Source organism: Desmodus rotundus, chromosome Y, assembly GCF_022682495.2.
Source record: "Desmodus rotundus isolate HL8 chromosome Y, HLdesRot8A.1, whole genome shotgun sequence".
Lineage (NCBI taxonomy): Eukaryota > Metazoa > Chordata > Mammalia > Chiroptera > Phyllostomidae > Desmodus > Desmodus rotundus.
In genome coordinates, this window is record NC_092332.1 from 5,671,603 (window position 1) to 5,697,415 (window position 25,813).

General features: G+C 39.0%; 1 pseudogene; it reads right to left on the reverse strand.

The window, feature by feature from the left end:
- Nucleotides 1–4,274: 4,274 nt before the first annotated feature.
- On the reverse strand, nucleotides 4,275–25,813 carry LOC139440598 (lys-63-specific deubiquitinase BRCC36 pseudogene; annotated as a pseudogene).

Sequence of the window (25,813 nt, forward strand, 5' to 3'; positions counted from 1 at the left end):
CCTCCGGTTACTGTCAGTTTGTTCTTAATTTCAACGTCTCTGGTTATATTTTGCTTGCTTGTTGTTTTGTGCTGGGAAGAGCCTAAGCGCCCATCAGTAAAGGAGTGGACCACAAAACTCTGATACATTTACACAGTGGGCTATGGCGTTAGCAGAAAGACGGAGCTCCTGCCCTTTGAGACATCATGGGGGGAACAGGACAGCATTATGCTGAGTGAAACAGGCCAGGTGGTGAAAGACAAACAGCATGTGATCTGACCTTTAAGTGGAACCATTACGTTCCTGTTGACCTCTTTTCATTTGTGCCTAAACTGGGCACCCAAACAAATCATCAGCCTTCTCCCAGGCTGTTCAGCTAGAACATAGAATTTTGCTTACCTTTCACAACAGCATGGATGGACTTGGAGAGCTTTATCCTAAGTGAAAAAAGCCAGTCAGAGAAGGACAAGTACCATATGATCTCAGTCATGTGTAGTGTGGACGATCATGAACAAAACAAACAAAATAGAAACAGACCCGTGGATATAGAGAACAGATTGCCAGCTGTCCGAAGGGACGGGATTTGGGGGCTGGGTGAAACAGGTGAAGGGACTGAGGCAAAAGCAAAACAAAACAAAACACTAACAGGCAACAGTAAGGCAACTGCCAGAGGGAAAGTGCGGTGGGGAAGGTCAAAGAGGGTAAAGGGGGATCAGTGGTGGTGGAAGGAGACTTGACTTAGGGTGGAGAAGACGCAATACAATATACAGATGATGTTTTACAGAATTGCACACCTTAACGCTACATAACTTTATTAACCAATGTCAGCACAGTAAATTAGGTAGAAAAATATCTGGAAATAAAATTTAAAAGTTAGGCAATTTATAGCACACATATTAATGTTTCTGTGTGCAAATGTTTCTAGCACCATGTTGTCTAATACTTTAAGGCAAGTTTTCAAATATCAAAAATAAAAAGCTTGTGGCTGTAATTCTTACAATTCTGACAAGGTTCAAACAAAGGAAAAAACCTCATTCTTCTAGCTTTCTATATGCTGAGAGAGGTCTTGCTAAGTGACTTTTGCCAGACAAACTGAGGGTATGTTCCTCTACCCACTGCTTATCTGAATTGTGCTATAATTAACTAGGTTTTAAAACCTGAGAAGCCAGCTGTTTACAAAAATTGTGTTTGAACTTGAGGGCAATACAATTAGGGTCATTAAATGGAAAGAATACACAGAGGCTACTAAATTAATCATTACACATTTACTAAACCTTGACAGAGCAGATGAAATAAAATTCTACAAAATGTCTTTGAAAAACGAAGTAAGACTGCCTCGTCAATTTTGTTATGTCTATGAAAGATGGGTGAGCTGTAAAAATAAGGCAGTGTGGGTAGCACTACATCCCTTTCTTTTTCGTTTGGTTATTTTCATTTGCAGGCTGAAGGAGGTAGTTATTTCTGGAACCCGGAAGAGAATGAACTGTGGTAACAGGTGTAATAAGACAGTCACTATGTCTCATAGTAGTGACTATATGTCTCTAGTCACTAGTAACTAAAAAAAATGTCTCAAGAACCACGTAATGTATTTCTGTAGCTCTGAATATGAAACGGTCTGCTCTTTCACACCCACGTTAACTTCCCTACATTGGAACCCACTACCACTATGAATTTTAGAACTCCAGAACTTCCCACAAAATGGCACAAACACTCACAATTTAATTGATGGCGGCGTGTAAACTTTTCCTGGGCCAGCTACGGTGTTTTCAAACAAGGGTTGCCAAAGGGTCAGCTATCAAACATTTAAGACTTGTTCAAATACCCTCGTAAAGGCAGCGCTAGCCAGTGACAGTTCTGGTTTGCCAACTCCAGTTCTAGAATACAGTAGATACTGGGTGTGCTACAGGTCATTTAGAAGGGAACACTTTTCATCAGGTCCTTGCCCCACCCTGCCTTTCTGCACTTGGTAACGAGGAAACGTGATGAAAGGAAACCAAAAGCTTCTCAAACAATCTGGATCCTTTTAATATGTTATTTCACACAATATTACCTAACATACCCAGTACAACCAAAAGAGTAGACAGACCAAGTTCTGTCAACCACATTGCTCTCAACCCAAGATTTATATTCCACACAAAACAAGTGACAAAGAAGTGTGATGGGCCACAAAACTGTCTTTGTAAAGTGCTAAAAGCTTAGATGCAGCTGGGTGCTGGTACGATCTGATCACTAGGATCAATTCTAAGTTAAATTGTATTTCTGACTCGTATCCTCACTTCTACGCACAGAGCTGGGCCCAAAATTTCATCTGAGAGCTAAAGGAGATACTCATAAAAGCTTGTTGTGGGGGTGGGGGGTGGGATGTTTTGATTCTGCTAATTTTGGCACAATATTTAGTCAAATTTCACTTACATTTCCTATTCTGTCTGGCCTGTTGATTATCATGGTCAGCGGTGGAAGTTTACACTTTACTTAGATTCTTGGCTCTTTTCCCTATTAGATAACTTTGCATTTTTAACCAATTTTAGATTATAGGTGTGAGAGGATCATTGAAATAAAATATGTGGCTTTTAGGCATTGACATAAATAAGGAATGAAATCACAATGCTCAGAAATTTCCCCATTCTAAGTGCAGAGCCCTATTAACCGATTTTTTTTCTTTAGACTTCTCTCTAACATAAACTAAAGCAGTACAGCTTTTTGAGACACACAAATATTGAGCCTATTTGTCCAATGACTTGCCTGCAAACCCCAGTTTCTTTACAATGGCATCTTCATATACATAAGCTGCCCCTACTTTGAGACTCGGCAGTCATCTCAGTTTGTCGAGTGTTAAAGATATTACCAAAAAGCTGCATATGAATCAAACATACTATGCTTGTTTCGTACCCCATACTCGTCTTAACTTTAGATGGCATTAAAATGAGCCAATAAACAAAACTAATTGTTTTTATATGGTTTGTTCTTATGTTAGTGCACTAGAGAGTTTAAATTAGTTTTAGTTTTCACATAGGGAGCCACTGTTAGAACGAATCTAAATTTACAATTAGATGCAAGAAGCAGAGATAAGGCAATGAACACACTAAGCGGTAACACTGAAACGATATGGCAACGAGTAGACGTATTCCAATGAGGGGGGAAATAAGGCAGATAGGTAATACCACTGTAGAAATGTATGCACTAAAACAACGCAAGACTGCTAAGCAACAGTTCTAAGAAAATGCAGAAGTAGAGAACTCTCATCAGAAAATCTATTCTAACTGCTACGGAGAAGTTATATACAAAGTGAAGCACTTGTCACTACAGCAACTGAATCAATGCCCAGGAGAGATCACGTGGAAAGGGTCTTTGGAACTGTGTTTTGTTTCATCTCCTCCCTTGGTCTCATCCTGCAAGTAGATTCCTGGAGCTCCTCTGGAGGAAGTGTTCAGCTCTTTCTGAGAATCAGCAGCTGTACAGGGATGTATCCCAGGTGTTGCTAAATCAACATCTGCTGCTCTCCCAGAGCCCTGCTCTTTCAAGTCTTCCACCTTCTGACTGAGCTCATTTCTCTCCACTTGAAGAGCTCTAAACAGCTTCTCTAAATGATGTACAAGTTTTCTTGCCAACACAGGTTTTCATTTCCCTGTGATAAATGTCTAGGAGTTGAACACCTGGGTCATATGGCATATGCATATTTAAATTACATGTTTTCTTGTGCTTACTTGCTATTCTCTTAGGTGAAATGTGTATTTAGGTATGTTGCTCACTTTCCCATTGCATTGTTGGTTTTTCCTGTGATATATTCCAGATGGATCAGATATATGGTTTGCAAATAATTCTGTCCATAATTTATCCCTCTAAAATTTTTCATAGGGGTAGTTTTCATTTTGATAAAGTCCAATATGCCAACTTTTCATTTTAGCACTGTGCCTTGGGGTGAAGGCTGATAACCTGTTTCCTAGCCCGAAACAATAAACGTTTGTCTGTGATTTGATTTCTATTTTTCTGTAAGTTTTAATTTATCAAAGCTCTTATGTATTAATTTTATTTATTTATTTATTTGAGAGGGGTGGAGGGAGAGGGAAGAAAACAGCAGTGTGCGAAGGATACATCAATCTGCTGCCTCTTTCATGCCACTAACTGGGGAACCTGGCTGGCAACTCAGGCATGTGCTCTGACCAGGAATTGAACTGGCAGCTTTTTGGTTCACAGGCCAGCACTCAATCCACTCAACCTCAAGTAGCCAGGGCTACTTGTAAACTTTTTATAGTTTTACATCTTACATCTAAGTCCATGACACACTTTAAATTAAATTTTTATATAAGGTATCCATTTTATGCCAAAGTTTTTTTTCTTGCCTTCATGTGTTTAGTTACGCCCACATCATTTGTTGAACAAGAGTTTCCTGCATTGAGTTGCTTTTCCACCTTTGTCAAAAATCAGCTGGGTATATACTGTGTTATATTGATTACTCCTGTAAGTCTTGAAGTCAGATAACGTGAGTCCTTCCAACTTTTTTCTTCAAAACTGACTTAGCTTATTTAATTTTATACATGGGTACTTTCATTTCCCCCCATTTTGTCTCCCACTTTATTCTAGAGAAGAAAGTTCTTGCATAAGGTCTTCCTTTTCTTGTTGCAACTCCTGTAAATGCTGTCGGTTTTGCTCCAGTCTGTCCTCCAGCCACTGTAGGAGAGGCCCACTGACTGCTGACATCTGACTGCACAGATTCTTGGTAAATACTGAGCCATTATGGATCTTAGTTACTGAGTCGAGATGTGTAAGACTGTGAATCCTTCTATATGCATCCTGCTCCTCTTGGCACAGGATCTTGGGCAGATCAACTGCTGATTCAAGGCACACTTTCCCAATGGTTACATGAGGTACAATATGGATTGGGATTTCAACTGTCTCATACCCTGAATTCTTTTGAGCCTGAATGGATTGAAAGCAAGTGTAGACTACCCCACTAGTTTTTGTGTTTTTATCTTCTACGAAACAGGAAAAAATAAGTCCTACAAAGTCTTGATCCATCATCTGGTACATGGCTTGTGTGCGAACATCAACATGTGAAGGCCAAACAGCTATGTGAGGATGGGAATGATACCAGCCCACAATTCTCATGGGGCGACCTGTTAGTTTAGCCACCCTTTCTGCCTCTGTTGAGGCCGCAGATAGCTGCTCTGGAGAAATTTCGACTCGATCCTTCCTCTTATCAGAACGTTGCAATATGATGACAGAATGAATGTGAACAATATCTACCTTTTCAGCAACTGTGCATATTTTAGTTCTAGCACATGTAAACTTAGAGTCATTCTTTGTGTCATCATTCAACTCTCCTATACACAGTCCCATTACCTCCTCCTTCTCTGTGCTCAGAGCATGGTTGAGACAAACTAGGAAAGCATCCGACTCAAGATGAACTGCCTGCACCACCATCTTGGTCCGACCCTGCTCACGTCCGCCTTGGGCCCATGCAGGCCTGACCAACCTGGAGCTCCAGCCACTCTTCTATTCTTTAAATCGGGTACTGTGCTCTATTCAGCTTTATGTACCCTGAAATACATAGAACAGTAGATTATACATTAATTCTTTGAACACTTTAGGAAACCTACTCACCAATTTAAAACTCTCCACCAAATCAGTGGTTCTTAATTCTGACTGTGTACCACACAGGGATTGTTCAACAGATTATTGTTCAACAGATTAAATATAACATACTGTATCTCCTCAAAAGGCACATTATACTGCTATTAATTAATAGTGAGGGGGAAATATGTAGCAACACGAGGAAATGTATACAGTCAAGAGTAAAAGATACCAAAATATGTTTATAATTAAGTAAAGGCTACGCATCATCAAAGCCCAGGACAGAAAACAAAATAAGACACTGGATGACAAGTTAGAACTCCAGATCCTTTTTTGTTACTAGCCAACTGTTTAGTATAAACTTGCCATTCATTCCAAATTTACAACTGGATGCATACTCAGGGTACAGTTTAAACTTCTTTGGAGATTATTAGATGGCACCACCTAGTGTTTCTATTCAGTAGTAGAAAAAAAACAAAACCAACCAAGCAAGCAAACAAAAAAAACAAACCCTGAAAGAGTTCTGACAGCCTAACAGACTCAACTGTACAGTTTGAAAAAAATACAGATGTCTCTTGGGTCCTAACCCAGGTCCACATAAAAGCCCTATGAGTTGTGCCTTGACAATCACATGTTGAAAGAGAAAATAATCCCTGTGTGATATACAGAATTGAGAACTGCTAATTTAGTGGATGAATCTTTCCCATAGTACAGCCATAAAGTCAAACAAGCTTATTTTGTGACATGGAAGTAGGTTAGGTAGTAATATATTGTAAAAACCCGTATTACTTCAGAAAGCAAAACTGGGTACATGGGAAGAAGCAGCAGCAAAACTGGGAAATGTGAATGTGGATGTAATATATACATATGTTGTATATGCTGGTATGTAGAGGGATGTGTTATTAGAGAATATGCCATGTTTAGCCATCAACTAAAAGGAAAAGCAATCCCTTTATTTGCCTGCCTGCACATGAAAGACAATTACTAAGCTACAAAGCTAACTCCTGCCTGATGATTGGGTTGTATCTCACAGATCTACCTCAGTCACTTTATTACTGCAGAGTATTCTTTACTACACCGGAGTTTAACTGCTTCACTTTGGGTGAGCATTTATTTTGCTTCTAATTTGCTGCTGGAAAATAATGTCCAAATATTCTTCTACATGTATTTTTGTGTGCAAGTATTAGCCCCCAAGGTTAGGAACAAATTAGCATAATCCTGATGGCTTGCAAACAACAGAAATTTATTCTCTCATAGTTTTGGAGCCCAGAAATCTAAAATGAAGGTATTGGCAGGGTTGGTTCTTTCTGGAGCTCTGGGGGAGCTCCATTTCATACCTCTCTTAACTCTCTGCCTCTCTTCTGTGTCTCAAATCTCCCTCTCCTTTCTCTTATAAAGGCACAAGTGACTAATCTCAAGATCCTTATGAACTTAACTACACTGCAAAGATCTGATTCCAAATAAAGTCATATTCTGTGGTTCTGGGTCAACATGTCCTGTGGTGCCATTTTTCAACTCACATAAGACTATAAACAATATCAGACAGAGTGAAAAACTGTACTGCTAAAATGCCCTTCAAAAGGCTGTAGTACCTTTCACTTCCACCAAAAGAATAAAGTGCCCTTTCTCCCACATTCTTGCCAACTTTTAAAACTTTTTGCTAAATTGACATGTTAGGTAAAATATAACATAACATCATTGCTTCTATTACATCTCCTTGATTTCTAGTAAGGCTATTCCTCTTTTTATGTATTTGTTGACTATCTATACTACTTTGGTGAATTACCTATTCATACAATTTGTCATTTTCTAAAGTGATATATCATTTTCTTCTCAGTCTTTAAGAATTCTTCAGTTTAGACAGATGGGTGGCAGGCAATATAAACAATGTTAGTATTTTGTCTATTACATATATTACCACAATTCCCTCCAAGTCTGTCACTTATCTAACTTTATCTTTTGCTATAAAAAATTTAAAATATTTATTTAGTCACATCTATCACATTTTCCCTTTATGGTCTCTGTGTTTCATGTAACATTTTTATTGGGTTGGCCAAATTCGTTTGTATTTTTTTTTTTCTGTAAGATGGCTCTAGTAGTAATTAGTTGTCTTTAACTTCATTTGAAACAATTTTGTTAAGGTTATATTGTGACAGCTGTTATGTCAGTGTGTATTAAAAAAACACACATCAAAATTGGTGAATTTTTGTATAGCCATTTTAATATTAAAGATGGAAGAAAATATGCAACATTTTCAGCATATTATACTTCATTATTTCAAGAAAGGTAAAAATGCAACTGAAATGCTAAAAGGATTTGTACAGAGTATTCACAAGATGCTGTGACTGATCCAATGTGTCAAAAGTAGTTTGCGAACTTTTGTGTTGGAGATTTCTCACTGGACAGATGCTCCACGGCCAGGCAGACCTGTTGAAGTTGATAGTGCTCAAATCGAGACTTTAATTGAGGTCAACATTTTTCCATGTTATTGGTGAAAATAAAAAATGTGTCTTTTACTTTACAGGAAAAATAAATGGACTTTTTGGCCAACCCAATACATTTTTAACATTTTATATGCTATCACAAAGTAGGACAAACACAGACCTATAAGTCACAGAAAGCATATTCTACTCAGTCTGCACATGCCTTACGAATGAGAAGATATTGGGGGTGCCAGAGGATACTCTAGGCTAAATGTGAAAATACAGGAAGGAGGAACAATGTTGTTGGAGAAGGTACAAGTGATTTAACAATCCATCAACTGCTGATACATAGCAATGCTTTATGCACTGAGAGGGAAGACAAATGTAAGGCAAACACATCAGTCCTCCAGAAGTTTACAATTAAGACATAAGCAGAAACATTTTAAGCAAGAGTTAAGCAGCAATGATTTTTCAAAAAATTTGCAGTGGGCTTCAACAAGGTAATGGAGTCCATGGAGACGAAAATACAATGTAGAACAGAATTCTGATTGGTTTCAAAAGAGATGGTGAGTACCAACCCTATTTTTAAAAAATTTAAACACTTTCATCAAACTATAATAAATATCAGGAAAGTGCACCTATGATCATTAAACAGCTCAATGAACATCTACAATGTACTGTAAACTCACCTGTAAAACCAGCACTCAGCTCAAGAAAAAGTACACGACAACAACAAGCAGCTCCCTCCTACTTCCTGCTGGCCACTCCTTAAAAGTTGAGATTAGTTTTGTCTATTTTTGTGTTTTATATAAATGGAGTAATATACTATGTACTTTTTTTTCTCAAAACACGTTTGTGACATTCATTCAAATTTTGCATGCAGTTGTAAAAGTTTCTTTCCTTCTACTGCACAGTATTCCATTATATAAATATTCTAATACATCATTTATCAATTACACCAATGACAAGGACTTTGTGCTGTTCCTACTTCTGTGCTCTTGTGAAAAGTATTGCAATGAACATTCTAGTACCTTGTAGTATCTTTGGGTGTGTAGTATCTTTTGGCTATGTACTAGAGGGAAGAACTGCTGGGTCTTAGAATGTACATTATGTTCAGCTTTAGTAAATACTGCCAAATGGTAGTTATAAATGATGGTTATAAAGCTCCTTCAGCATTGTACGAGAGTTTCAGTTGTCCTACATTCTCATCAACACCTTTCCCCCCACCTTTTCCATTTTAGCCATTCTAGTGAGTATGTAGCATACACAATTATTACAGATAATATGAAAGTTCAAAGATTCAGCAAACCTCTCACAACAAAAAATCAAATAATGAGAAAAGGAAGCAGACATTAAAGAGAATATGGAGAGTAAAGGATTGTAAAAAACTCATTTTCACTAATATATTGGTAGGGGAATGTAAACACATACTGAAGACAGACAAGAACACAGCTCAATCACAGAGACAGCAAATAGTCCTTAAAAGTGGAGAAAAAATATATAAGGAAAGACAAAAGTAGGAAGCATGGCAAATAAGTAGTGAATGTTCTGGTAATTGTAACCTATAGTATGAGTGTTCTCACTAAGATATTATAGTCCATACTTTTCTATAGAAACAATGGCTACTTTATTTTGGGGGTTGAATATCAATAATTTTTTCTAAATAAAATACAACATATATTTTAGCAAAAACAGAACAGCTTTTCTATGTAACCCAGTGTAAAATTTCCTATCTGTACTATCTATGAATATATAGTATTTACATAGTACTATGTATTAGTACTATACACAGTGCTATGTATATATTTCTCTAAGAAACTATAGTGTATAATTTGACCAGGGCATACATTTTTAGTATAAAAACAAAAGTCAGAATCTGTAATACTACCTTCACATCTGTCTAATATCCAACTTACAAAAAAAAAAAAATCCCCGACTTCCACTTAAGCTAGTAAAAAAAGAAAAATTCTGGTACAAAGGGAAAATACAAATTACCTCCACTTGCAGGTTACTAGACTCATGACCTCACTTCATCCACAAGCTCCTAGAGAATAAGGACCATATCTTGTAATTTATCAAAACCCTTCTGCACACATTTAGCTGAGTACTCTTAGCAGAACATTCAATAAATTCTACTTGCCAACATGTTAGAATCTGCAGCTATTGAACAATTTATCATAAATGCTGCTTCTGTAGCTGGTGAAAAGTGATTAGATATTTATGTATTAAGTTCTGATAGACCTAGTTCAAATGCTATTTATTTATTTATTTATTTATTTATTTATTTATTTTTAGAGAGAAGGAAAGGGAGAGAGAAAGAGAGGTAGAGACACATCGATTGGTTGCCTCTTGCATGCCCCAACTGGGGACCTGGCCCACAACCCAGGCCTGTGCCCAGACCATGAATCAAACCAGCAACGTTTCAGTTCACAGACTGGCACTCAATGCACTGAGCCACATGAGCCAGGGCAAAATGCTTACTTTGAACAAAGCATTCATCCACAGGCAGATTTTAAAAGTCACATAAAAACAGACAATGGGAATTTCAGTAACAGCAAAGTAGAAAGCCATAAACTATGCCCAACAGATCAAACCTCTTTCTTTCTAAATAAAGGATTAGCTTGTTGTTGCAAAGTTTATCCACGATCACTCCAACCAATGAACGACACTGTTAATTTGTAAATGCTGACTCTCAAAAGGCAGATATGTGGTAACCTCTAAAAAAAATTGTGTGATTTCCTGGGAACTTATTAGCTTCACCTTCTCCAGGTTACAATTCCTAACATTCATAAGTTAAATTGATATTAAGTATTTTTTACACTTAATAGAGTGAACAATGTAGTTTACAAAGCTTGTGCGTATTTAGTTGACCAGGTAATTTCTAAATTTTGAGAATTTATTTAATTGATCACAAAATCTGTAAAGTTTTAAGAATAAAACTTACTGAAGAGTAACAGTGAGCTTGAAGAAATCACTGAATAAATACTAATGAAACATTAAGGAAGATGACCAGGAGATTGAAAAGAAACTTTTTGATGGCAAAGAGCTTTTTAGTGAAGACATACAAAAAAGAGCAAATACTACAAAACTAATCAAACGTAAGTCAAATATGAGTGATCAACCAAGCAGTCATCAATGTGAAAGTGCACAACACAAGATGGTGCTACAATCGTGAATCTTTTAATCCCAGACAGTTCCAAATTGTTCTCCTGAAAGATTACAGATTAGACTTGTTAAGTGTAGTATTTGAACACAATGGGAGTGTTCTATTACAAGTAAAATATAGATAAACAAAATATATTAATAGTTGATGAATAAATGCAAAGATATGCTAATCAAACACATAAGTTACACCAGGTACAACTAGTCCCACTAAAAATAAAATGCTAACAACTCACACTCACTGTCTTCTGTGGGGAGAAAATCCACCCTATTATGTCCTCTGTGTCCACATCTAAGGAATCCAACATATCCAGTCCAGACAACACAAAAAATGCAAATATCAGCCTAAAAGAAAAAAAAAATGTAAGATTCCATCTTTACTATCAAACCACTGAAGACTTTCTAATTCAGAACAATAATAAACTCATTTCAAATTCCCAATTACTTTAAACACAACTCCCATTTTGCAAAAGCCAAAAAACAAATATATTCTTATCATTTAGTAGTAACAATCAAACCTTTGTTTCAATTTTTTAAAAAGGGATGCTTTGCAGTTAAGAAACCAATCTTACTCACCTGAATTTACTGAAGCCTCTATGTCGGTTGCCAGAAGGCTAGAAGTAGATTTTAAAAAGAGAATTTCCTGTACTTGCTCAGTACAAATAAAAGTCAAAAGCCTGGAAAAATATACAAAAATCTCAATTTTCACTAATTTGCCAGAAGTAATTATGCTTATACCTGCTTCTTAATTCTTAAGGAATGTTAGAATAAATCCATTTTTATCCAAATTTTTTAATAAATACCATGACCTTAGAAAAAAGCTATAATGAATTTTAGAAAGGAACACTTTAAAAAATACAAATGCATTTCAATTCAATTCTCCCAAGGAGGATCATTCTTTGATGGAAAGAAAAACTGTAAAACCACATTCATTCCCCCCTCCAAGACTGTGCACTGAACCAGAAATCTAAACATTATGTTTACATAATGTTTAGAACCTAGTGCCTTAGTGATTGCTTTTCACGTAAAGAGCTTGTTATGTATAATTCCTTTCATGTCGAGATCCATTCCAGAATGTTTAGTTGAGCATGGTTATCCCACCTGCATATTCTAGTAATTCCTATGACTAATATGGATAAATTAATACTTCACACTGTCTGGTCTACAGTGTTACAGCAGGGCCATTTGAGGTATTAACTTTTTAATGGAGATTCTAAAAGGATTAAGGCTTAATGCCCTAAGGCAGATGTGCTAAGGCACTTTGGACTTTCAGAAACATTCTGAAGATATTTCTGGTTATCACAAATAGGGAAGGTTGCTTCACCTAGTTGGTAAGGGAAAGGGATGCTGCTAAATGTCCTGTGTTGCACAGGTCAGCCCCATTAAATAAAGAAATATCTGGACCAAAATGTCAATAGTGCTGGGGTTGAGAAACCATGCTTTAAAGTCCTATTATCTGTTTAGAAGTGCTATCTAAATGATCTGTTTTTAATTTTACTTGTTTCTGGGAATGAAGGCAAATACCAAAAATCAGTCATCGGATGATACACTATTTTAAAATTTTGCATACTTAATTACTAAAGCCTTCTAAACATCTAGCATTTTCAACTGATGGTGTTACAGAAACAAACCCCCTTTCCCTGGGGATTTTACTCATTTTTCTTCTTTGCCCGCCACTGCCAAGTAGGAATTATAGCTCTCAATGACAGAGTTTGGTAAAAAGGAAAGGAACTATTTATTCAAAAGTTACACAGGTTTAGAGTAATGGTGGAATGTTAAATCCCAAAGTTCCTTTAAAACACCTGCAAATACACACACAGTCTGGCCTCCCTTGCCAACCAACCAGTCAGGGGTACCGTATCTCAGGAAAAGAAAATAGAAATCCATAGCTCAGCAAGTTTCCTGTTCTTAATCCAAAACCACATCCCCATGGCAAGCGGGGCAATCCTTCTGCATCCTTTCAAATGGTCAAGAGAGTTCCACACAGCTGTCATATCTTGCTTTCCTGCTCCCTAAGCTGCGTGGTCAGGAGAACCCCAACTTCCACTTCCCAAAACCAAGTAGATAAGCGCCCGTCCCTGCCAATAGCTGCAGTGCCTAGGTTTAAAGCCCAGTGGATCTTCCTCTGTAACCCCATTTCTGACTCCTCCCACAATGGCTAGCATTCCTGTATTCTCCGCCTTCCTCCAGCTTCCGGAGTAACTCCAGACAGGCAGGGCCCCCATGGCCTGGAGAGAACCATCTCCAAGCTCTCACACAGGTGTAGTAATGGGGGAGCTGCTTCCCAGTTACATCAGGGGTCAAGGTCGTACCCATCTTCCAGGCTCCCAGCCAGCCAGGAGGCCAGTCTGCTGTTACTGATATGCAAAATAATTCTCAATCCCAGTACTGCTGCTTTTCCCAGCCCCCAAGCTAAACTTGAGGGGCTCCTTGGGACTCATTAAACCTACACCCCATTACAATAGCGTAGAGCCTAAGTTTTATAGGAGTTACACAGCTACAGAGCAAAGCTTGTGTTCATAAAGTGAAGCTCTCAGCAGTGGCAAGCAGAAGGGACTAAGAAGTCATTTGAGGACTCCACTAAGTTAGGAAAGTGTTCCTTTTCTGACCACACTAGAGTTCTCAAGTAGTCCTAAAACGTTGAGAGGAAGAAAATTAAGCAGGCCACAGAAAATACAGAGGAATTTTGGGCTGTGAGCCTCTCTGAGAGGAATAGTGTGGGATTTTATGGTGCCCTGATGACTGCTACTTGGGATATAGATTACTGTCCAACCTGCCCTGGTGCAGGTATATAGAGGGGTAATCTTGTCGTAAGTGTACCTAAAAGCAGGCCAGTGAGGTTATTTTTAGTTTTCTTTTTCCTTTGGAGACCATCTGCCTGTTCTCTTCCTTTCTTCTTACCCCTAGAATTGAACTCAGAGTGTGTAGTCTGAAAAACCAAAGCAAGCCAAGTCTTCATGCCTCTTCTACTCTAACCAATACATATAAAAAGTCTGGTATCTCATGGATGAAAAAGTAACATTTTTTTGTCCGTACATCAACTTGCTTCATCAGTGGATCATAAATGATGTCTCCAAAAGATCTCAAAATGTTCAGGCTTAAGAACAAATTGTTTGGGGTGGGTGGAAGCACAAAAAGGAGCGAAGACTAAATAGAACCTCAAAAAAAATTTTTTTGGAAGGAAAATCAGTCTGGGCAGTGAAAAAAATAATTTAGCCACACTAAAATGATTTTCCTATGCCACTTAGTGACTAGCATATTGTTAGTCTACAGGAGGTGAGTGACCACTTGGGAGTACACTAGAACACTACTTATGGGAGTTAACTGGATTCCTAAACTTTGGATATCTTGCTCTGCCCCTTTCTAGTACAATCTCTTTGATGGCATTTCCAAGTGTCTTTAACAGTGGACTACCTTCCTGCCTAGACCTCAAACAATTACTGTGCAAACAAACTCAAACTGTGGTCAGTGGATCTGCAGCATCAGTTATCACCAGAGAGCTTATTATAACTACACTATCTCAGAACCCATCCAGACCTGTGCAAGTAGAATCTATGAGACAGGAGATAGTCAGGAGGGAGGAAACCCCGGAGGTGCCCCAGGACTAAGATAAAGGACATGGGTACAGGACAGAGACCGTGTTCTAAGACAACCTGTTCCTGCTTTCTGGAAAAGCGATGAATCTTGGTGACTTATGAACACACCTGCGCAGAAGATGTTAGATGACCCCTGCTTCATTATAATAGCCTCATAATAAATTAACATTGTGCAACCCACTTCTCCAGTGGCCAATCAAGGAAAATCATGGGAGACCACATGCCCAGTAGCTTTAAAGTAATACAATTACTTGTATGCATGCAATAAAAGCCGGCCAAAACTAGCCAGGAAGGATACACCATATAAGAACAGCATCCCTCCAGCCCCTGAGGTAAATCGTTGCTTGGAGTTGGCCTGTTCCCATGCTCTGCAGAGTGTACTATAGCCTAACCAATTTGTACTCTCTCTCTCTCTGCTATAAACTCTGTGTGTTCAGTTCAACTCTTTGCACATGATCACCAAAAACCTGGTTACCTGTGCCTATCTGTGACACCTACATTTTCAAAACATTCCAGGTGATTCATATGCACGAGAGGTGGGCAGCACCCTTCCAATCGATTTGTTCTGATCGGTATATTTGTTTCTCCAATCAGGCAAACAATCTCAGTCTTTAGGGTGTACTAGAAAAACCTGGGATGCTTGCAATAATGCAGACTCCCAGATCTACACAATGTCCAATGTAGATGGGGACAGGCCCAGGTACGTGCATTTTTGTAAGTACCCTGATGTCACTGATGAAGAGCCTCCCACCATCGCCGTCATACTCTGAAGGATACATTTTTAGACTGTGATATTCTTCACATAAGGGATGAAATGAAAAGGCAGAATAGTTTTGGGATGGCTGGCAGCCACAGTTGCAACACAGGATGCACAGGGGAATATGGAAGGACTCAGAAACAGAAAGACTGTATAGACTGTGAATGTGTTGTAAAACAAAAATTATCCAAACCCTTCTCCTTGAACAGTTGAATCTGTAAAAATAACATACTAGAAAATGGTCAATATTTTTCTCTTCAATTAAAATAAAAAAGCCTACTCTAATTCCTCTTAACTAAATACAAATGGCAACAATAACACATAATCAAAAAACATTTTTCTAAACCACCCATAAGAAACTTCTTATTTGATAAAGCTCATAATCCAAGGTTTACTATTCCCTTGAGGTAACTAGTAATTACCACTTTTCAAGGCTAATAAACAAAAACCTCAACTGAAACAACAAACAATATACATTTGAATTTTCATACATTTGAAATTTTCACTATTAGAAAAGTAAAAATTATTCCTATTAGTCAGTCTAAAGGAAACAGGGAAGTGAAATAATTTTGCCAAAAAGGTGGGTCAGAAAATAAGGTCAAATATTAGCTTTCTATGGAAGGGCAGATAAGGTCATGTTAAAGGAGTTCATCATCACCAAGCCCTTATTATATGAAATGTTAAAGGGATTTAGCTAAGAAAAAGAAGATAAAAAATATGAACAGTAAAAATGACAGCGAACTCACAGTTATTAATGACCACACCTAAAACAAAAACAAAAGCAAACTAAGCAAACAACTAGAACAGGAACAGAACACAGAAATGGAGATCACATGGATGGTTATCAACAGGGGGGTAGGAGGGGGAGAGAGGGGGAAAAGGTACATAGAATAAGTAGCATAAATGATAGGTGGAAAACAGACAGGGGGAGGGTAAGAATAGTATAGGAAATGTAGAAGCCAAAGAACTTATACGTATGACCCATGGACATGAACTAAAGGGGGGGAATGTGGGAGGGAGGGGGTGGGCAGGATGGAGTGGAGTGAAGGGGACAACTGAAATAGCATAATCAATAAATATATTTAAAAAAAATATTAGCCTTCTAAAGAATCAACTGTTTCATATCTATCAGTAAATTGTTGGTTAAATACCACATCCCTATACCCAGGCACACAGTAGGTACTCAATAAATGCCTGTGGAATTGAATTGCAGTAGTAGGTAAGATTTATGTCTTTGTCAACCCACTGTTTTACCTTAAAACTCTAGTATTAATAGAAATTTTGTGACCAATCATCTTTGCTTAAGATTGGAGCTTCCTCACAAGTATCTTCAAGTCAATGATGAATCCCATACATCATAAAAGAACTTAATGCTAACCTAAGGAAAATAAAGACTGTAAATTAGGAAAATGAAAAACTTTAAAAAATCAGTACAAAAGTGATATGCACAGATTATCTTAAATGTGTTATTGAACCATAAGAAACCAAACGTGTTTTTTAAAAATTCTACTCAAGCGACAAATGCAAGTCTTAAATAAAGATATAAAATCTCCTCACTGATGTAATCTAACATGATATATCTATTATCTAATATGTAATGCCTGGTCCTAAAATTATACCAGTGTTATTAAGTCAATTACTACATTAGTTGTTCAAACAACTTTGCTCTTTTACTTATGCTGTGACCAGGATTACACAGGTTACTGCCAACATGCATTAGTCTATACAGTTTTGTCCATGCTGAAATTTTAAAGAATAGACCTGTCAAACACACCTGCATTTTGGAAATGCAACCACGGTCCTATAATAATAGCTATAAGCAAAGTTCAACAATGACAACAAAATGAAAATTTTTTTAAACCAAATACTACTAGTTCACATAAAATTAATCCCAATAAAATGTAAATGTGATTTATTAAAGTATTTCTTAACATCCTATATCATACAATTTTGGAACACTTTAAATTTCTTGAGGTAACAGCTTAATGACATTATATAAATAGAAATCTTAAGTACAGGTATGGGCTGTTGTAGTGAATCAATAACTATGGACAGAGAAAGGCATTCGTATGATGCCTTACTCTTTTTTTAAAACAAGAAATTTTTTCATCTTTCAGGGCTCAGCTCACATTATTCAATAAATATTCACTTAATACGTCAAATACTGTTCAATGTCCCAGTACAATGCTGTCCAAAGAAACTTTCTGAGATAACGGAAATATTGAAATAGAAACAAAAGCCATTGGTCATTGTGTTGACAGAGGAGATGTACTGCAGTGGCTACTGCCAACAGAACTAAGTTTTTAATTTGATTTAATTTTAATTAATTCAGGAAGATGGCGATGAGATAGGTGGGAGCAGAGTCCACTTCCCCTCAACACCAGTGAAACACCTAGCTGATCTGAGGAGCAGAGCGAACAGCCAACGGTATTCCAGCATATTATGAAGATCAGAGACCAAAGATAGAGGACATTGAAAGATCTGACGGTAAGAAGAGTGCTTAAGGACAATAAGGTCCCTGGGACCTGTGCAGAGACCAGGGTGGCTGAAGCCCCGGCCCGAGTGCAGGGTCTGCTGCAGGATTCTTGGGAGAGAGCCAGGCTGGGCTGTGTGAGCAGCCAGGTGCTTGTCTGGACCAGGGGGGCTTGAATAGGAAGAATTTCTCAAAAAGAAAAAGAAAACGGAGGCACTCAGCGGCTAGGTAGAGAACTCTCTGCAGCAGCCGCGGCCTCTGGTGCCCCTGCCCCCTCAGCCCCTGGACAGTGAATGCAGGATAACCAGCCCCAGCGCACACCTGAAGCCTGGTTGTGCGTACCCAGATTAGCGGACTGGGGGCCCACACCTGAAACGTCAGTTGCATGCGCACCAGGAGCAGAGGCTAGCTGCCCCATGCACAGGCCCAAGGCAGTAGACCGGCTGGCCTCGCGACTCAATCCCAAAGCGGCTGGACCAGCTGACCGAGCAGTGAACCAGGCCCAAAGCAGAGGAAAGACCGACTGTGCGCAACTCAGTCCCAAAGCGGCTGGACCAGCGGGCCATGTGTAGGACTCAGGCCCAAAGCAGCCGACAGACCAGCTGGGCCTACTGGCTCTCTAGGAGGAAGGCAGAACACCCAGCACAGGGGAGCTGAGGACTAGGGGATATTGCATTCCCGGAAAGACTTGACCCAGAAGGGGGCTGAACTACCCCGTAGGAGCACCAGAGCCCCTAGCATGTAAGACAGCAAAGAGCAAGAAGGGGGAGTGTGAGTTGCCCCTAATTGGCGCAACTCAAGGACAGCACAACTGGTGAACTAAAGGCCTAGTGGGGATGAGAAGGACCCTGAGGAACTGGACAGGGGGATGAACTACAGCGAAGTATGCCTCAAGAAGGGAGAAAAGTGAAACCAATCCCTCCAACCACGCCCTCCGTTCCATAGACAGGAAGACCAGCAGAAGTAACCTGAACATTAAAAGCCAGCAGAAGACTTTTTTTTTTTTCCTTTTCTTTCCTCCATTCCCCCTGAATTCCTTCTTCCTTTCAGTCCTTTTTTTTTATTCCTTCTTTCTTCCATCTTTACTTTTTTTATTCCTTCTTCCTGCCTTCTTTTACTCTTTTGTTTTAACTTTTGTTAGAATTCCTTCTTATCTTGCCTCCAATCTTTCTTTATTACTTCTTCCTTCCTTCCTTTCCATTTCTATTCCCTTTTCCCTCCTTCCCATCTCCCCTCCCCCCCTTTCGTTTTCCCTCGGTGAGACAATAAAACCTGGAGTGCTGAAAAGACCAGAGTTAGACCGTGTTACACCCATAAACATCAGCTCAAGACCAGTGAGCACTCAATGAACTCACTGAACTCACTGCAAACTATATCAACATGAAACAGGAAACAGAAACTATAAACAAGGGCCAAGAGGAAATGAACAATAAGATTTCTGAACTGAAGAACACAGTAGAAGGAATGAAAAGCAGACTTGATGAAGCAGAGGATAGGATCAGTGAGCTGGAGGACAAAGTAGAAAAAAACACCCAGAAGGATCAAGAAAAGGAAAAGAGGCTCAGAAAGAATGAAGAGGCAATAAGGGAAATGCAGGACAACATGACACGTAACGATATCGGTATAATAGGAATACCAGAAGGAGAAGAAGAAGAGCAAGGGATAGAAAACCTGTTTGAAAAACTAATGATGGAAACTTTCCCTAATCTGAGGAGAGAAAAAGTCACACAAATCCAGGAAACACAGAGAGTCCCATGCAAGAGGAACCCAAAGAGGCCCACTGCAAGACACATCATGATTAAAATGGCAAAATTCCATGACAAAGAGAGGATCTTAAAGGCAGCAAGGGAGAAACAGGAAGTAACATACAAGGGAGCCCCAATAAGGTTAGCAACTGACTTCTCAATCCAAATACTCCAAGTCAGAAAAGAATGGCAAAAAATATTCCAAGTAATAAGAACCAGAGGCCTGCAACCAAGACTACGTTACCCAGCAAGGCTCAAAATCAAGATAGAAGACCAAATAAAGAGTTTCCCAGACAAAAGAAGTCTAAAAGAATACAGCTCCACCAAACCAGCTCTGCAAGAGATGCTAAATGGACTGCTTTAAGGAAAGGAAGGAAAAGAGAAAGACAGAGGAACACAGGTAGGAAAAAAGGGCAATGAATAACTACCTATTGATAATAACCTTAGACATAAATGGATTAAATGCTCCAATCAAAACATATAGAATAGGTGAATGGATAAGAAAATCCACACCAATGCTGCCTACAAGAGCCCCATCTCAGACAAAAGACCTACACAGACTGAAACTGAAGGGCTGCAAACAAATTTTCCAAGCAAACGGACAGGAAAAAAAAGCAGGGGTAGCAATACTCATATCAGACAAAATAGACTTCCAAAGAAGGGCCATGAAGAGAGACCCAGAAGGTCACTTCATAATACTCAAAGGAAGAATCCACCAAGAAGACATAAACATTGTAAATATATATTCACCCAACATAGGAGCACCCAAATACATAAAGAAAATCTTGGAGGACTTCAAGAAAGATTTGACAGCAACACAATTATAGTAGGGGACTTAAACACCCCACTGTCAAAAATGGACAGGTCTTCCAAATAAAATATCAACAAGGATATTGTGTCACTTAACAATACCCTAGATAAAATGGACTTAACTGATATATGTAGAGCTATTCATCCCAAAGAAGCAAAACACACATTCTTTTCAAGTGTACATGGAACATTGTCAAAAATAGACCACATGATAGGACACAAAGCAAGCCTCAACAAATTCAAGAAAACTGAAATCATAGCAAGCATTTTCTCTGACCACAAGGGACTGAAAGTAGAAACCAACCACAAGGAAAAAACCCAAAACACTCAAAATCATGGAGACTGAATAGCATGCTATTAAACAATGAAAGGGTCAAGAATGAGATTAGGGAAGAAATCAAAAACTTTCTGGAAACAAATGAAATTGAACTCACAACAACCAAAACTTATGGGACACAGAAAAGGCAGTCCTGAGAGGGAAGTTCATAGCAATACAGGCCTACCTTAAAAAGATAGAAACATTTCAAACAAACAGCCTAACCCTATGCCTACAAGAACTCGAGGAACAACAAAGACAGCCGAGAGCAAGCAGAAGGAAGGAAATTAACCAAGATCAGAGCAGAGTTAAATGACACAGAGACTAAAAGCACAATGAATCCAGGAGCTGGTTCTTTGAAAAGATAAATAAAATCGACAAGCCTTTAAGTAGGCTCATCAAGAACAAAAGAGAGGATACAAATAAACACAATTAGAAATGAAAGAGGAGAGATTACAACTGATACCACAGAAATACAGAGGATTGTAAGAAATTACTACGAAGAACTGTATGCCAAGAAATTTGAAAACCTAGGTGAAGTGCACACATTTCTACAAAAATATAATCTTCTAAAAGTGAATGAAGAAAAAGCAGAAAACCTGAACAGACCAATAACAGGAGATGAAATTGAAGCAGTCATCAAAACACTCCCAACACACAAAATCCCTGGGCCAGATGGTTTCACAGCAGAATTCTACAAAGCCTTTAAGGAAGAGCTAACTCCTATCCTTCACAGACTATTTGAAAAAATCCAAACTGATGGAAGACTCCCAAACTCTTTTTATGATGCTAGCATCATCCTAATCCCAAAATCAAGATAAAAACACAAGGAAGAAAGAAAACTTCAGGTCAATATCTCTGATGAACATAGACGCTAAAATTCTCAACAAAATATTGGCAAACCACATCCAGCAATACATTAGAAAGATCATACACCATGACCAAGTGGGATTCATCCCAGGGATGCAGGGATGGGACAGTTTTCCCAAATCAATAAACAGAATACATCACATCAACAACAGCAAAGACAAAAATCACATGATCATATCAATAGATACAGAAAAAGCATTTGATAAGATACAGCACCTATTTCTGATAAAAACAGTCAGCAAAGTGGGAATACAGGGAGCATTCCTCAACCTATATATGAGAGACCTACAGCCAACATCACGGTCAATGGACAAAAAACTTAGAGCTTTCCCACTAAGATCAGGAACAAGACAAGGATGCCCTCTCTCACCACTCCTATTCAACAGAGTATTGGAAGTCCTAGCCACAGCAATCAGACAAGAACAAGACATAAAAGGCATCCAAATTGGAAAGGAGGAAATAATACCGTCACTGTTGGCAGATGACATGATAGTGTACAGGGAAAATCCTATAGAGTCCACCAAAAAACTACTCGACCTAATAAATGAATTTGGCAAAACAGCTGGATACAATGTCAATACTCAGAAGTCAAAGGCATTCCTGTACATCAACAACGAAACTGCAGAAACAGAAATCAGGAAAAAAATCCCACTTGATATAGCATCAAGAAAAATAAAGTACCTAGGAATCAACCTAACCAAGGAGGTAAAAGACCTGTACTCAGAAAACTACACAACATTGAAGAAAGAAATTGAGGAAGACACAAACAAATGGAAGCATGTACCATGCTCATGGATTGGAAGAATTAACATCATCAAAATGGCCATACTACCCAAAGCAATTTATAGATTCAATGCAATCCCTATTAGAGTACCCATGACATATTTCACAGATATAGAATGAATATTTCAGAAATTTATATGGAACCATAAATGACCCCGAATAGCTGCAGCAATTTTGAGAAAGAAGAACAAAGCAAGAGGGATCACAATAGCTGATATCAAACTGTATTACAAGGCCACTGTCATCAAAACAGCCTGGTACTGGTATAAAAACAGGCACATAGACCAATGGAACAGAACAGAGAGCCCAGAAATAAACTCAAGTCTTTACGGTCAATTAATATTTGACAAATGAGGCAGGAAGATAAAATGGAGCAAAAACAGCCTCTTCAACAGAGGGTGTTCGGAGATCTGGACAGCTACGTGCAAAAAAATGAAACTCGATCACCAACTTACGCCATACACGAAGATAAACTCAAGATGGATAAAAGACTTAGATGTAAGTCATAACACCATTAAAGTCCTTGAGGAAAACCTTGGCAGGAAAATCTCAGACATCCCACGCAGCAACATCCCTCACAGACATGTCCCCTAAAGCAAAGGACATGAAGGAAAGAATAAACGAATTGGACCTCATCAAAATAAAAAGCTTCTTCATGGCTAAAGAAAACAGCACCAGATTACAAAGAGAACCAACAGTATGGGAAAACATATTTCCTAATGATACCTCAGACAAGGGCCTGATCTCCAAAATATATAAAGAACTCACACTACTCCACTCCAGGAAGACAAACAACCCAATTAAAAAATGGGCAAATGACTTGAACAGACACTTCTCCAAGGAAGACATATAGAGGGCCCAGAGACATATGAAAAGATGCTCAGCATCACGAGCCATCAGAGACATGCAAATTAAAACCACAATGAGGTACCATCTCACACCAGTCAGAGTGGCCAACATAAACAAATCTACAAACAAATGTTGGAGAGGATGCGGAGAAAAGGGAACCCTAGTGCACTGTTGGTGGGAATGCAGACTGGTGAGGCCACTGTGGAAAACAGTGTGGAATTTCTTCAGAAAACTAAAAATGGAACTGCCCTTTGACCCAGTAATTCCGCTGCTGGGATTATACCCTAAGAATCCTGAAACACCAATCCAAAAGAACCTGTGCACCCCAATGTTCATAGCAGCACAATTTACAATAGCCAAGTACTGGAAGCAACCAAAGTGCCCATCAGCAAACGAGTGGATCCAAAAACTATGGTACATTTACACAATGGAATTCTATGCAGCAGAGAGAAAGAAGGAGCTTATACCCTTTGCAACAGCATGGATGGAACTGGAGAGCATTATGTTAAGTGAAATAAGCCAGACGGTGAGGGACAAATACCATATGATCTCACCTTTAACTGGAACATAATCAACAGAAGAAAAAAGCAAACAAAACATAACCAGAGACATTGAAGTTAAGAACAATCTAACAATGGGCAGGGGGGAGTGGGGTGGGGACAGTGGGTAGAGGGGATTACAGGAACTACTATAAAGGACACATGGACCAAATCAAGGGGGAGGGTGGAGGTGGGGGAGTGAGGGAGGTTCAGCTGGGGTGGGATGGAGGAACGGGGAGAAAAGGCACACAACTGTAATTGAATAACAAAAAAAATTAAAAAATAAAATAAAATTAAATTAAAAAACTCCAGAAACACAAAAGACTTGGACCAGATTTTTTCACAGGAGAATTCTACAAAGCATAAAAAAAATTAATTAATTTAAACGTAGATAACCAGATGTGGCTTATGGCTAGCACACTAGATGGAGAAACCCTAGTGCTACAGAAATAAACAAGGTATACAAAGACTGTGCCTTCATGAAGTTTACAATCCAGTGTGCCAAAAAAGGTATTAAAAAGTAAATCAAGAAATATGTAATTTCCGGTGGTGACTGGAGTGGTGTGTTCTGCAAAGGGTGATTAGGAAAAGCACCTGTAAAGAAATGTGGATTAGGTACCTGCCCTTCCTTTTTGCTCCTATGAAGGCTATACAAGCATACCATAGACCCTATTGAAACTGCTTGTCTTGGTCAGCTTTTCTCCAGCACCTAACATAAATACTTCTTGAACAAGTATGCAGAAGTATTCTATAAAACTTCCAAAACGGAATGAGTGGCGCAGTGTTGAAAATATAACAGAGACTCCCGAGTTCAAAAAATGTAGAGAAAACAACCTGCTCTTTCTTGCCAGCTAGTCCCATGCAGCTTTAGAGCCTTGCTTCAAAACACAGCAATGCAGAGCAAAGACTGCCTCCCCCTCTCCTCCTCACCTCGACTTTTTGTCTAAATGACTAATTCATAGTTTCTTAGCTTCTGCCAGATCACACTGCTGAGCACCTCCAACTTAGAAGGTGGAAATACACTTTACCAGGCTGTTTAACGGAACATCATAATTCCTCTGCCAATATTCTTGTCTTCTATAAATGTATAGCTCCTAGAAAGTTAACTTCTATTCAAAGCCCAGAGGATCCGTCCTGCTCCTATCCATCAAACACAATGCATTCAATAAATCACAGGTGCAAACACTAGGCCGGACACCTTGTTGTACCCGCCACCTTGTTTTTACCCCACCCCGTAGCTCTGAGCGCTCGTTTAACTGTTACAGAGTAGTTACATTTACACAGTCCGAGGGTACCGTGACTCTCGGTGAAAAGGAGTTTGACACTCGTCCAATACAGAGTTAATGAGTCCAATATCTAGCAAGCGAAGAAAACGGACTTTAGTAATGAACACGCAATAGTGTATATGAAAACCAAATTATCATTCTGCACACCCGATATCTGTATATTAATCAATGTTACCTCAATTAAAAAAAAAAGAATGACTTAGGAAAGGGAAACACAGGAGAAACTGTTTACTTAAAATGTGATGACAAACGCTTTTCCTTCTGTACTGTAAAGTCTCAAGACCGGAAACACGCAGTGAAACAGAAAAGTCAAAGTTAACAGGAGAAATGGGAAGTGAAAAAGGCGCAAAAGGTGATTCCAGAATCCCTAGACTTACAGCTCCAAATCCTCTCTTAGTCCGGAGAGAAGTGAGTTACCACAGGCTCGCGGAAGAGGGGAGGCACTGGGCAGTGCCGGGTGGGCGGTGGCGGCAAGCGGCCTCCTGACGCCTTCTTAGCCGTTGGGAGCCAGGGCCCCTTTCTGCTGAGGCCCGGGCCCCCGGCCGACCCGGTTGACCAAGGTCGCTTCTTACCTGCTAATCTCAAGAGAGGAATAGCGCTCCAGCAAAACCTGAAGGCAGGACTGGAAGAACCGGTCCTGCCGACCCCTCAGCA